General features: G+C 34.1%; 1 non-coding gene across 1 annotated transcript; it reads left to right on the forward strand.

The window, feature by feature from the left end:
- The first annotated feature begins 8,636 nt into the window (after positions 1-8,636).
- On the forward strand, positions 8,637-8,770 carry LOC117312260 (small nucleolar RNA SNORA43). Its single transcript, XR_004526518.1, has one exon. It is a non-coding gene; the product is annotated as a small nucleolar RNA SNORA43 (small nucleolar RNA).
- The last annotated feature ends 2,366 nt before the right edge of the window (positions 8,771-11,136 follow it).

The following is an 11,136-nucleotide window of genomic DNA, read 5'->3' on the forward strand; positions in this document are numbered from 1 at the left end:
TTGAAAAAAAATTCTCACTGTGATACAAAAATTTGATTTTGTTTAGATAGCTAAATTAAATTTAAAGCTTAATAATTAAATTTATTGAAGAAAAGGAAACATCTGTGGTTTAAAATTAAAAAATTAGTTTTGCTACAGATAAAAAGACTAACTATAAAGGGGAAAATAACAAATTAGAATTTATTAAAATTAAAAACTGACAATCATCTGAAGATAGAAAAGGAGAGACAGAAAGAGAGAACACATACCAAACATATATAAAGAACGCCTAAATAAGAAGTCCTTCAATAAGAAGTTAATGCAATAGGAAAAATGTGGAAAACATACCAAAATTTATTTCAAAAATGAGAATACAAAATGTTAAGTAAACATATCAAAATATGCTTGACTCTTTTGTAATCAATGAAATGCAATGAAACCAATATCTGTAATTATCACTCATCAGCCAGAAAACTGAAGTGAAAACGACAAGAATGATCACATTTTGGCAAAAATGTGTATAAATCCATGAATCTCATTCCCTGCTGGTGAGTATGGAAATTCATACAAATGTTTGGAAAATATTTAAAAGTATCTAAAACAGATAAACACATGAAACTTATGACTTGAAAATTTTACTACTACGTATATAATGAACAATAATTTATACACATATCACCAAAGCACAAGTTCTAGAATTTAAATACCAGTGCTATTCTCAGTAGACATATACTGAAAATCACTCATATTGTAATACACATTGGAATAAATTAATAGTTAGATATTTACACTATGGAATCATATACAGCAACAGCAATGCATTATTGCAACAACAGGCAACCATATAGGTATATTTACAAACAACATAAATAATTAAAAAAAGCCAAATACAAAAGAGTTAATTCTGTGTCACTTCATTTATATAAAATATAAAACACAGGAAAACTGATTTTTTTTGTTAGATACCAGAACAATAGTAAACCTTAAGGGTAGTGACTAGAATGGGAACCAGAAGGCCACTGCATGTCTAACAATTCTCTGTGTCTTTATCTTGGAGGCTACGTATAGAGTGTATTTAGATTCTAGATTTTCTGAAATTTGTCATTTCCTTATAAACCTTTCATGTCTTTAGTTATTTTTTATACATATCACTAATAAATAATATAGGCAAGGGAAGGTAATTATATTAACATTTAAATATCCATGTTTTGTGGCAGTGGAAGTGAGAGGTATTAAGTACTTGACACTGTGATTACTTTTTAAAAGTAAGCTGAAATTTTGAGATTAATAAAAAGGATATACTTCATATCTAATCCTCAAAGAGGAAGGTTAGAAAGGAGAATTGATTTTTAAAAATTAATACAGAATAGTTAAGATAGAAAATAATGAGAATAGACTAGGTTTAAAAAAGAGCACACAATAACATGGTAAATCTAAACCTAAATGTGTACAGTAGTAGAGTAAATGTAAATAGACTAATATCAAAGTGTATTTTTAATATTATGTGTAATTAAACTTTTTTCACAAGATACAGGTAAAATAAATAATTAAAGTGGAAAGGAAAATACATTCCTTGTAAATAAAACCAATAAAACAGTTAGCATATAATATACATCTTAGATAAGGTAGTTTTAAAGCTTAAACAATTTGCCATTATTGTAACTAGCATTATTATCCCAATTTCTTGAACAATATTTCAATATTTTTTTATTTGAAAAAATATTTCAAGTTTTTTCTTTGCATTTTTGTGGTCTAATACATAGTAAATACTTAGGTACTAACCAATATAAAAATGTTTTTTTTTACAGCCCACCAAAATTGAATCAAGAAGAAATAAATAACTTGAACAGACTGATCACTAGAGCTGAAATAGAATCTGTAATAATAATAAGAAAAAACCTCGCTATAAACAAAAGTCCAGGGACAGATGGCTTCACAGGTGAATTCTACCAAATATACAAAGAAGAACTTATATGATCCTTCTCAAACTCTTCCAAAAGTTTGAAGGGAAGGAACACCCCCAGTGGTATTTTATGAAGCCACCATCGCGCTGATACCAAAATCCAGTGAAGACACTACCAAAAAACGAAAAAAAAATGCAGGCCAATATCTTTGATAAATATAGATGCAGAAATTCTCAACAGAATATTAGAAAACCAAATCCAACAACACATAAAAGAGATTATACACCATGACCAAGTTAGATTCATCCCAGGGTCACAAGGATTGTTCAACATATGCAAATCAATCAACGTGATACACCACAACACATTGAAAAACAAAAGGATTGTTCAACATATGCAAATCAATCAATGTGATACACCACATCACAAAAGAAAAATAAAAACCAAATGATCACCTCAATAGATACAGAAAAAGCATTAGATAAGATTCAACATCCATTAATGATAAAAAAAAACTCTTATAAAATTGTATATAGAGGGAACACATCTCAGCATAATAAAAGCTATTTATGACAAAATAGCCAATACAATACTCATCAGTAAAAAGCTAAAAAGCCTTCCCACTAAAATCTGGAACAAGACAAGGATGCCCACTCTCACCACTTCTATTCAACATAGTATTGGCTGTCCTAGCCGCAGCAATCTGACAAGAAAAAGAAATGAATGATATCCAAATTGGAAGGGAAGAGGAAAAATGTTCATTATATGCAGATGACATGATACTATATATAGAAAACCCTAAAGACTCCACACAGAACTACTAGAACTAATATATGAATTCAGCAAGGTAGCAGATACAAGATTAACAATCAGAAATGGGTTGCATTTCTTTAAACTAACAATGAAATAACAGAAAGTGAATGTAAACAAACGGTCCCTTTCAAATCACATCAAAAGATAAAATACTTAGGAATAAACCTCACGAAAATGGTGAAAGACTTATACGCTGAGAAAAACATTAATAAAAAAATTGAAGATGATTCAAAGAAATGGAAAAGTGTTCCATGTCTTGGATTGCAAATGATGATACTGACAAGGGCTTAATTTCCAAAATATACAAACAGCTCATACAACTCAACAAAATAAAAAATAACTCAATCGAAAAATGGGCAGAAGACCTAAACAGACATTTCTCCAAAGAAGACATACAAATGGCCAAAAGGTACATAAAAAGATGCTCATTATCACTGATTATTAGAGAAATGTAAATCAAAACTACAATGAGTTACCACTTCATACTAGTCATACTAGTTTCATTAAAAACTCTACAAATGACAAATGCAGGAGGGAGTGTGGAGAAAAGGGAACTCTCTTACACTGTTGGTGGCAATATAAATTACTGCAGCCACTATGGAAAAGAGTACAGAGGTTTCTCAAAAACTAAAACTACAACCCAGCAATCTCACTCCTGGGCATATATCCAGACAGAACTATAATTCAAAAATACACACTCACCCCTATGTTCATATATGCAATATTTATAATAGCCAAGACATGGAAACAACCCAGAGCTTAACATACTAAGTGAATTATGTCAGAAAGAGAAAGACAAATACCATATAATATCACTTATATGTGGAATCTAAAACATGACACAAATGAACATATCTATGAAGCAGAAACAGCCTCACAGATATAGAAAACTGACTTGTGTTTGCTAAGGAGGGGTGAGAAAAGGATTGGGAGTTTGGGAATAGCAGATGCAAACTATTATATATAGGATAGATAAACAACAAGGTCCTACTGTATAGTAGAGAGAAATATAGTTAATATTCTGTGATAAATCATAATGGAAAAGAACATGAAAATACGTATATTTAGTTATATATATATGCTTTATATATATATATATATGTATTTCAATCATTTTGCTGTACAGCCAAAATTAATGCAACATTGTAAGTCAACTATAATGCAAAAAAATTTTAAATGCAAAAAAATGCATGTGTACGAAAGGTTCAATATATACCAATTTTGTTACATTACATTGTTTTTCAAAATAAAGAATTTTTGATATTTTGCATCAGCTTCATAATATAAATGCAGAAAACTTTTTTTCCTAAAGTTCGGAAATAGCCATTTTGCTCATTTGATAAAGTATATACCACTAACTTCATAAAAAACAGATACATGACTTCTTCCCTCCAAAGAAATATTTCTCCACCCTTGCAAGATTAATAGACTGTTCCACCATGAATAACTTTCTACAATAGAGATATGAGATTTGCATCCTGAAATCTCTCTTGCAAAAATGCCCAATTAGCATCCAAGCAATACAGAAAAGAAATGCTTTTTTACAGATCTCATACTCCTTGCAATTGTACTCAAGATACCATGTTTTTTTTCCATATATCCACTCTTTCTTTTGTTTAAGATTCTTTTCCCATATAGGGCATTACAGAGTATTCAGTAGAGTTCCCTGTGCTATACAGTAGGTCCTTATTAATTATCTATTATATATATAGTAGTGTGTACATGTCAGTCCAAATCTCTCAATTCATCCCTCCTCCCACTTATCCCCTGGTAACCATGTTTGTTTCCTACATCTGTGACTCTACCTTGTTTTGTAAATAAGTTAATTTGTACCCTTTTCTTCAGATTCCACATATAAACAATATCATATGATATTTGTCTTCCTGTGTCTGACTTACTTCACTCAGTATGAAAATCTCTAGGTCCATCCATGTTGCTGCACATGACATTGTCTTGTTTTTATATGGCTGAGTAATATTCCATTGTATATATGTACCACATCTTCTTCCATTCCTCTGTTGATTGACATTTAGTTTACTTCCATGTCCTGGCTATTGTAAATAGTGCTGCAATGAACACTGGGGTGCATGTATCTTTTCCAATTATGGTTTTCTCTGGGTATATGCCCAGGAGTGGGATTGCTGAGTCATATGGTAGTTCTATTTTAGTTTTGAAAGGAGCCTCCATAATGTTCTCCATAGTTGCTGTGCCAATATATAGTCCCACAAACAGTGTAGGAGTGTTCCCTTTTCTCCACTCCCTCTCCAGCATTTACTGTTTGTAGATTTTTTGATGATGACCATTCTGACCGATGTGAGGTGATACCATATTGTAGTTTTGATTTCATTTCTCTAATAATTAGTGATGTTGAGCATATTTTCATGTGCTTTTTGGCCATCTGTATGTCTTCTTCAGAGGAATGTCTATTTAGACATTCTGCCAAGTTTTTGATTGGGTAATATTTTTTGATATTGAGCTGCATGATCTGTTTGTATATTTTGGAGATAAATCCTTTGTCAGTTGCTTAATTTGCAAATATTTCCTCCCATTCTAAAGGTTGTCTTTTCATCTTGTTTATGGTTTGCTTTTCTGTGCAAAAGCTTTTACATTTCATAAGGTCCCATCTGCTTACTTTTTTTTTTTTTTTTTTTTTTGTGGTACGCGGGCCTCTCACTGCTGTGGTTTCTCCCGTTGCAGAGCACAGGCTCCGGATGCGCAGGCCCAGCAGCCATGGCCCACGGGCCCAGCCACTCCACGGCACGTGGGATCCTCCCGGACCGGGGCACGAACCCGCAGCCCCCACATTGGCAGCAGACCCCCAACCACTGAGCCACCAGGGAAGACCCCCATCTGCTCACTTTTGTTTTTACTTTCATTACTCTAGGAGGTGGATCAAAAAATATCTTGCTGCAATTTATATCAGAGTGTTCTGCCTATGTTTTCCTCTAAGAATTTTATAGTGTCTGGCCTTACATTTAGGTCTTTAATCCATTTTGAGTTTATTTTTGTGTATGGTGTTAGGAAGTGTTCTAATTTCATTCTTCTACATGTAGCTGTCCAGTTTTCTCAGCACCTCTTATCAAAGCGACTATCTTTTCTCCATTGTATATTCTTGCCTCCATTGTCATAGATTAGGTGACCATATGTATGTGGGTTTATCTTTGGGCTTTCTATCCTGTTCCATTGATATATATTTCTGCTTTTGTGCTAGTAGGATACTCTTTTGATGACTGTAGCTTTGTAGTATATTCTGGAGTCAGGGAGCCTGATTCCTCTAGTTCCATTTTTATTTCTCAAGATTGTTTCAGCTATTCAGGGTCTTTTGTGTTTCCATATAAATTGTAAACATTTTTGTTCTAATTCTGTGAAAAATGTCATTGGTAGTTTGATAGAGATTGCATTGAATCTGTGTAGCTTGCTTTGTGTAGTATAGTCATTTTCACAATATTGATTCTTCCACTCCATGAATATGATATATCTCTCCATCTGTTTGTATCATCTTTGATTTCTTTCATCAGTATCTTATATAGTTTTCTGAGTACATGTCTTTTGCCTCCTTAGGTAAGTTTATTCCTAGTTATTTTATTCTTTTTGTTGTGATGGTAAATGGGATTGTTTCTTTAACTTCTCTTTCTGGTCTTTCATTGTTAGTGTATAGGAATGCAAGAGATTTCTGTGTATTAATTCTGTATCCTGCAACTTTACCAAATTCATTGATGAGCTGTAGTAGTTTTCTGGTAGCATTTTTAGGATTTTCTATGTATAGTGCCATGTTATATGCAAACAGTGACAGTTTTACTTCTTTTCTGACTTGGATTTCTTTTTTTTCTTCGCTGATTGCCATGGCTAGGAGTTTCAAAACTATGTTGAATAATAGTGGCGAGAGTGGACATCCTTGTCTTGTTCCTGATCTTAAAGGAAATGCTTTCAGTTTTTCACCATTGAGAACAATTTTTGCTGTGGGTTTGTCATATATGGCCTTTATTATGTTGAGGTAGGTTCCCTATATGCTCACTTTCTGCAGAGTTGTTTTTTTGTTGTTTGTTTGTTTTTTGGGTTTTTTTGCAGTATGCGGGCCTCTCACTGTTGTGGCCTCTCCCATTGCAGAGCACAGGCTCCGGACGCACAGGCTCAGCGGCCATGGCTCATGGGCCCAGCCGCTCCATGGCATGGGAGATCCTCCCAGACTGGGGCACGAACCCACGTCCCCTGCATCAGCAGGCAGACTCTCAACCACTGCGCCACCAGGGAAGCCCCATGAAGAGTTTCTATCATGAATAAGTGTTGAACTTTGTCAAAAGCTATTTCTGCATCTATTGAGATAATCATATGGTTTTTATTCTTCAGTTTGTTAATATGGTGTATCACATTGATTGATTTGCATATATTGAAAAAACCTTACATCCCTGGGATAAATCCCACTTGATCATGGTGTATGATCCTTTTAATGAGGTGTTAGATTCTGTTTTCTAGTATTTTGTTGAGGATTTTTGCGTCTACGTTCATCAGAGGTATTGACCTGTAATTTTCTTTTTGTTGTGGTATCTTTGTCTGATTTTGGTATCAGGGTGATGGTGGCCTCTTAGGATCAGCTTGGGAGTGTTCCTCCCTCTGCAATTTTTTGTAATAGTTTGAGAAGGATAGGTGTTAACTCTTCTCTAAATGTTTGATAGTGCCTGTGAAGCCATATGGTCCTGGACTTTTGTTTGTTAGCAGATTTTTAATCACAGTTTTAATTTCATTACTTGTGATAGGTCTGTTTATATTTTCTATTTCTTCCCAGTTCAGTCTTGGAAGGGTGTACCTTTCTAAGAATTTGTCCATTTCTTCCAGGTTGTCCATTTTATTGGAATATAGCTGCTTGTAGTAGTCTGTTATGATCTTTTGTATTTCTGTGGTGTTGGCTGTAACTTCTTTTTCATTTCTAATTTGATTGATATGAGTTTTCTCTACATTTTCCTTGATGAGTCTGGCTAAAGGTTTATCAATTTTGTTTATCTTCTCAAAGAATGAGCTTTTAGTTTCATTGATCTTTGCTATTGTTTTCTTCATCTCTATTTCATTTACTTCTGATCTTATCTTTATGATTTCTTTCCTTCTACTAACTTTAGGTTTTGTTTGTTCTTTCTCTAGTTGCTTTAGATTTAAGGATATATTTATTTGAGATTTTTCTTGTTTCGTGAGGTAAGATTGTATTGCTATAAACTTCCCTCTTAGAACTGCTTTTGCTGCATCCCATGTGTTTTGGATTTTCGTGTTTTTGTTGTCACTTGTCTCTAGGTATTTTTTAAAATCCGCTTTGATTTCTTCAGTGATCCATTGATTATTTAGTAACATATTGTTTAGCTTCCATGTGTGTGTCTTTTACAGTTTTTTGTCCTGTAATTGATTTCTAATCTCATAGCATTGTGGCCAGAAAAGGTGCTTGATATGATTTCAATTTTAAAAAATTTACCAAGGCTTGATTTATGACCCAAGATGTGATCTATCCTGGAGAATATTTCATGTACACTTGAGAAGAAAGTTTATTCTGTTGCTTTTTGATGGAATGTCCTATAAATATCAATTAAGTCTATCTGGTCTAATGTGTCATATAAGGCTTGTGTTCTCTTATTAATTTTCTGTCTGGATGATCTATCCACTAGTGTAAATGGGATGTTAAAAATCCTCTACTATTGTTGTAAAGCAATATGGAATTTTAAAATATTTCATTCAATATCAATAATAAATATATTCCATATATCTGCAAAGAAATCATTGTAAGACTAAATAGATACACATTATTTTAGCAGTGTGAATTTGGAACAAATACACTTTATCCATTCACACATACCTGGGTATATAGCTATTGTCTTATTTCCCTTCAAATCTAAGGATCCTTCTTTTGCTCCATGAAGGTGCTCAGTTCCAGTGGGTGAAATGAGGGGATAGTACCCTGCAGATGCCAGACCTTCTGGCCCTAGCAGTGCAGCTGCTCTGCTGCACCTGTGACATTGGGTCAGAGAGGAAGTGGCTATTTCTATGCTCAGTGCTCAGAACAGTGGGTACTAAGAATGGTTTGTAGCTGGACACAGCAAAAAAAGAAAAAAAGTGACCAGTTGTGACTTAGTAACAACAAGACTTCTTCAACAGAAAAAGCAACATACGTTTTGGTGGAGGTTTTTCTATTTCCAGTCTAGTATTATGATCAGGTGATGAGAGAAGGAAGAGTAAAATAGTCTAGAATATGATTTCCCAAAATACTTGTTTTTTGTTTTTTTGTCGTACACAGGTCTCTCACTGTTGTGGCCTCTCCCATTGTGGAGCACAGGCTCCGGATGCACAGGCTCCATGGCCATGGCTCATGGGCCCAGCTGCTCTGCGGCATGTGGGATCTTCCCGGACTGGGGCACGAACCCGTGTCCCCTGCATCGGCAGGCAGACTCTCAACCACTGCACCACCAGGGAATCCCAAATACTGATTTTTAAAAGAACCTTTATTATAGTAGGCAACAGCAAAAAATCAGATCCTGGGATCTATATTCAAGTAATGCTGAGTCAAAATTATGGGTGGAAACATGATTTTAAAATGGAGGCAACACTATTTTATACAAATGATCCTATAGAATTGACACTAATCTAAAGTGAAGGCTGCAGATTACCTCAAGTAAGAGGAACATTAGAATTATGATGAATTATCACCAAGCCCTTCTATCTATACCCACAGACTCCCAAATTTTCCCAAAAAGTTTGGATCTGAAACTCTATTGTAGGAAGCAGAAGATTCCAAGAGACATTCTACAAACGAAAGAACCTTGGCTCTGTGGGTGGATAATGAATTCTGAAAGGAAGGTATCCTCACCCAAGGAGACTAGGTTCCTATAAATATCAAACATCACATCCCTGTGCAATTCCCATTCATCAATGCCCAGTCATTCCTACTCCTCTTTAGAGAAATCTATAGCCACATCCTGGATGTCAGTAGTCCCTGAAATAAAAAGTATTTACGGAAAAGTGAACCCTCTTACACTGTTGGTGGGAATGTAAATTATTACAGCCACTATGGAGAACAGTGTGGAGGTTCCTTAAAAAACTAAAAATAGAACTACCATATGATCCAGCAATCCTACTCCTGGGAACATACCCAGAGGAAAACATAATTCAAAAAATACATGCATCCCTATATTCATTGCAGCACTATTTACGATAGCCAGGACATGGAAGCAACCTAAATGTCAATCAACATAGGAATGGATAAAGAAGATGTGGTACATATATACAATGGAATATTACTCAGACATCAAAAGGAACACAATTGTGCCATGTGCAGAGACATGGATGGACCTAGAGACTGTCATACAGAGTGAAGTAAGTCAAAAAGAGAAAAACAAATATTGTATAGTATTGCTTATATGTAGAACCTGGAAAAATCATACAGATGAACTTATTTGCAAAGCAGAAAGAGAGACACAGACATAGAGAACAAACATATGGATACCTGGGGGTAAGGTGGGATGAATTGGGAGATTGGGATTGACATATATACACTACCAAATTTAGAATAGATAACTAATGAGAACCTACTGTATAGCAAAGGGAACTCTACTCAGTGCTCTGTGCTGACCTAAATGGGAAGGAAATCCAAAAAAGTGGGGATATATGTATATGTATAGCTGATTCACTTTGCTATACAGCAGAAACTAACACAACATTGTAAAGCAAATATACTCCAATAAAACTTAATAAAAGAAAATACATATGCCATGTGGGTCATAGGAAGAATTCATAATTGGACCCAAGATGAAAACAGCAAGTTAAGAGAACTGGTTTTAATTATGAGAGTGTCATGTATTATCCAATAATATAATTGTTTACAAAGTAATATTCTCTACTGTGTTTCTAACTACAAGAAAAGGGGATGACATGTGATCCACAAAACCACTGTAGAGACTGTAGTTATCTGGAAGAAAACTTATAAAGTGATGGTCCCAACACAGGCATATGCATTTTTGACTGTTTTGTTTATATCATATTGGATAAAATTTGTGTATTTCTCATATGGTAAGAACATTGTGAGTTAGAAAGATACCTTTCAGTTTTTAAGGGATATACATGTACACTGGGGATATTGTAAAAATGCAGATTCCAATTCAGTAATTCTGGGATCAGGCCTGAATTCCACTTTTTTAACAAGCTCAATTTTAGCTAGTGATGCCACAGGTTCTGATTCATTAGCCACAATTTTGAATAGCAGAGGTAGGAATGAAAAGTAAGAATTCATAGTTAACTTGAAACTGAAAGAGTTCTATGGATTTACATGTTTAATAGAATAGTAAGCATAACAGCAACAATCCTTTTTAAATATTTACTATGTACTATATATCTTTATAACAATTTTTGAAAAGTACTGAATGCACCACATGAATAGTTTTTATAGTTTAAGAAAAATAATATTACAATT

The sequence above is a fragment of the Tursiops truncatus genome, chromosome 4 (genome assembly GCF_011762595.2).
Source record: "Tursiops truncatus isolate mTurTru1 chromosome 4, mTurTru1.mat.Y, whole genome shotgun sequence".
Taxonomy (NCBI): Eukaryota; Metazoa; Chordata; class Mammalia; order Artiodactyla; family Delphinidae; genus Tursiops; species Tursiops truncatus.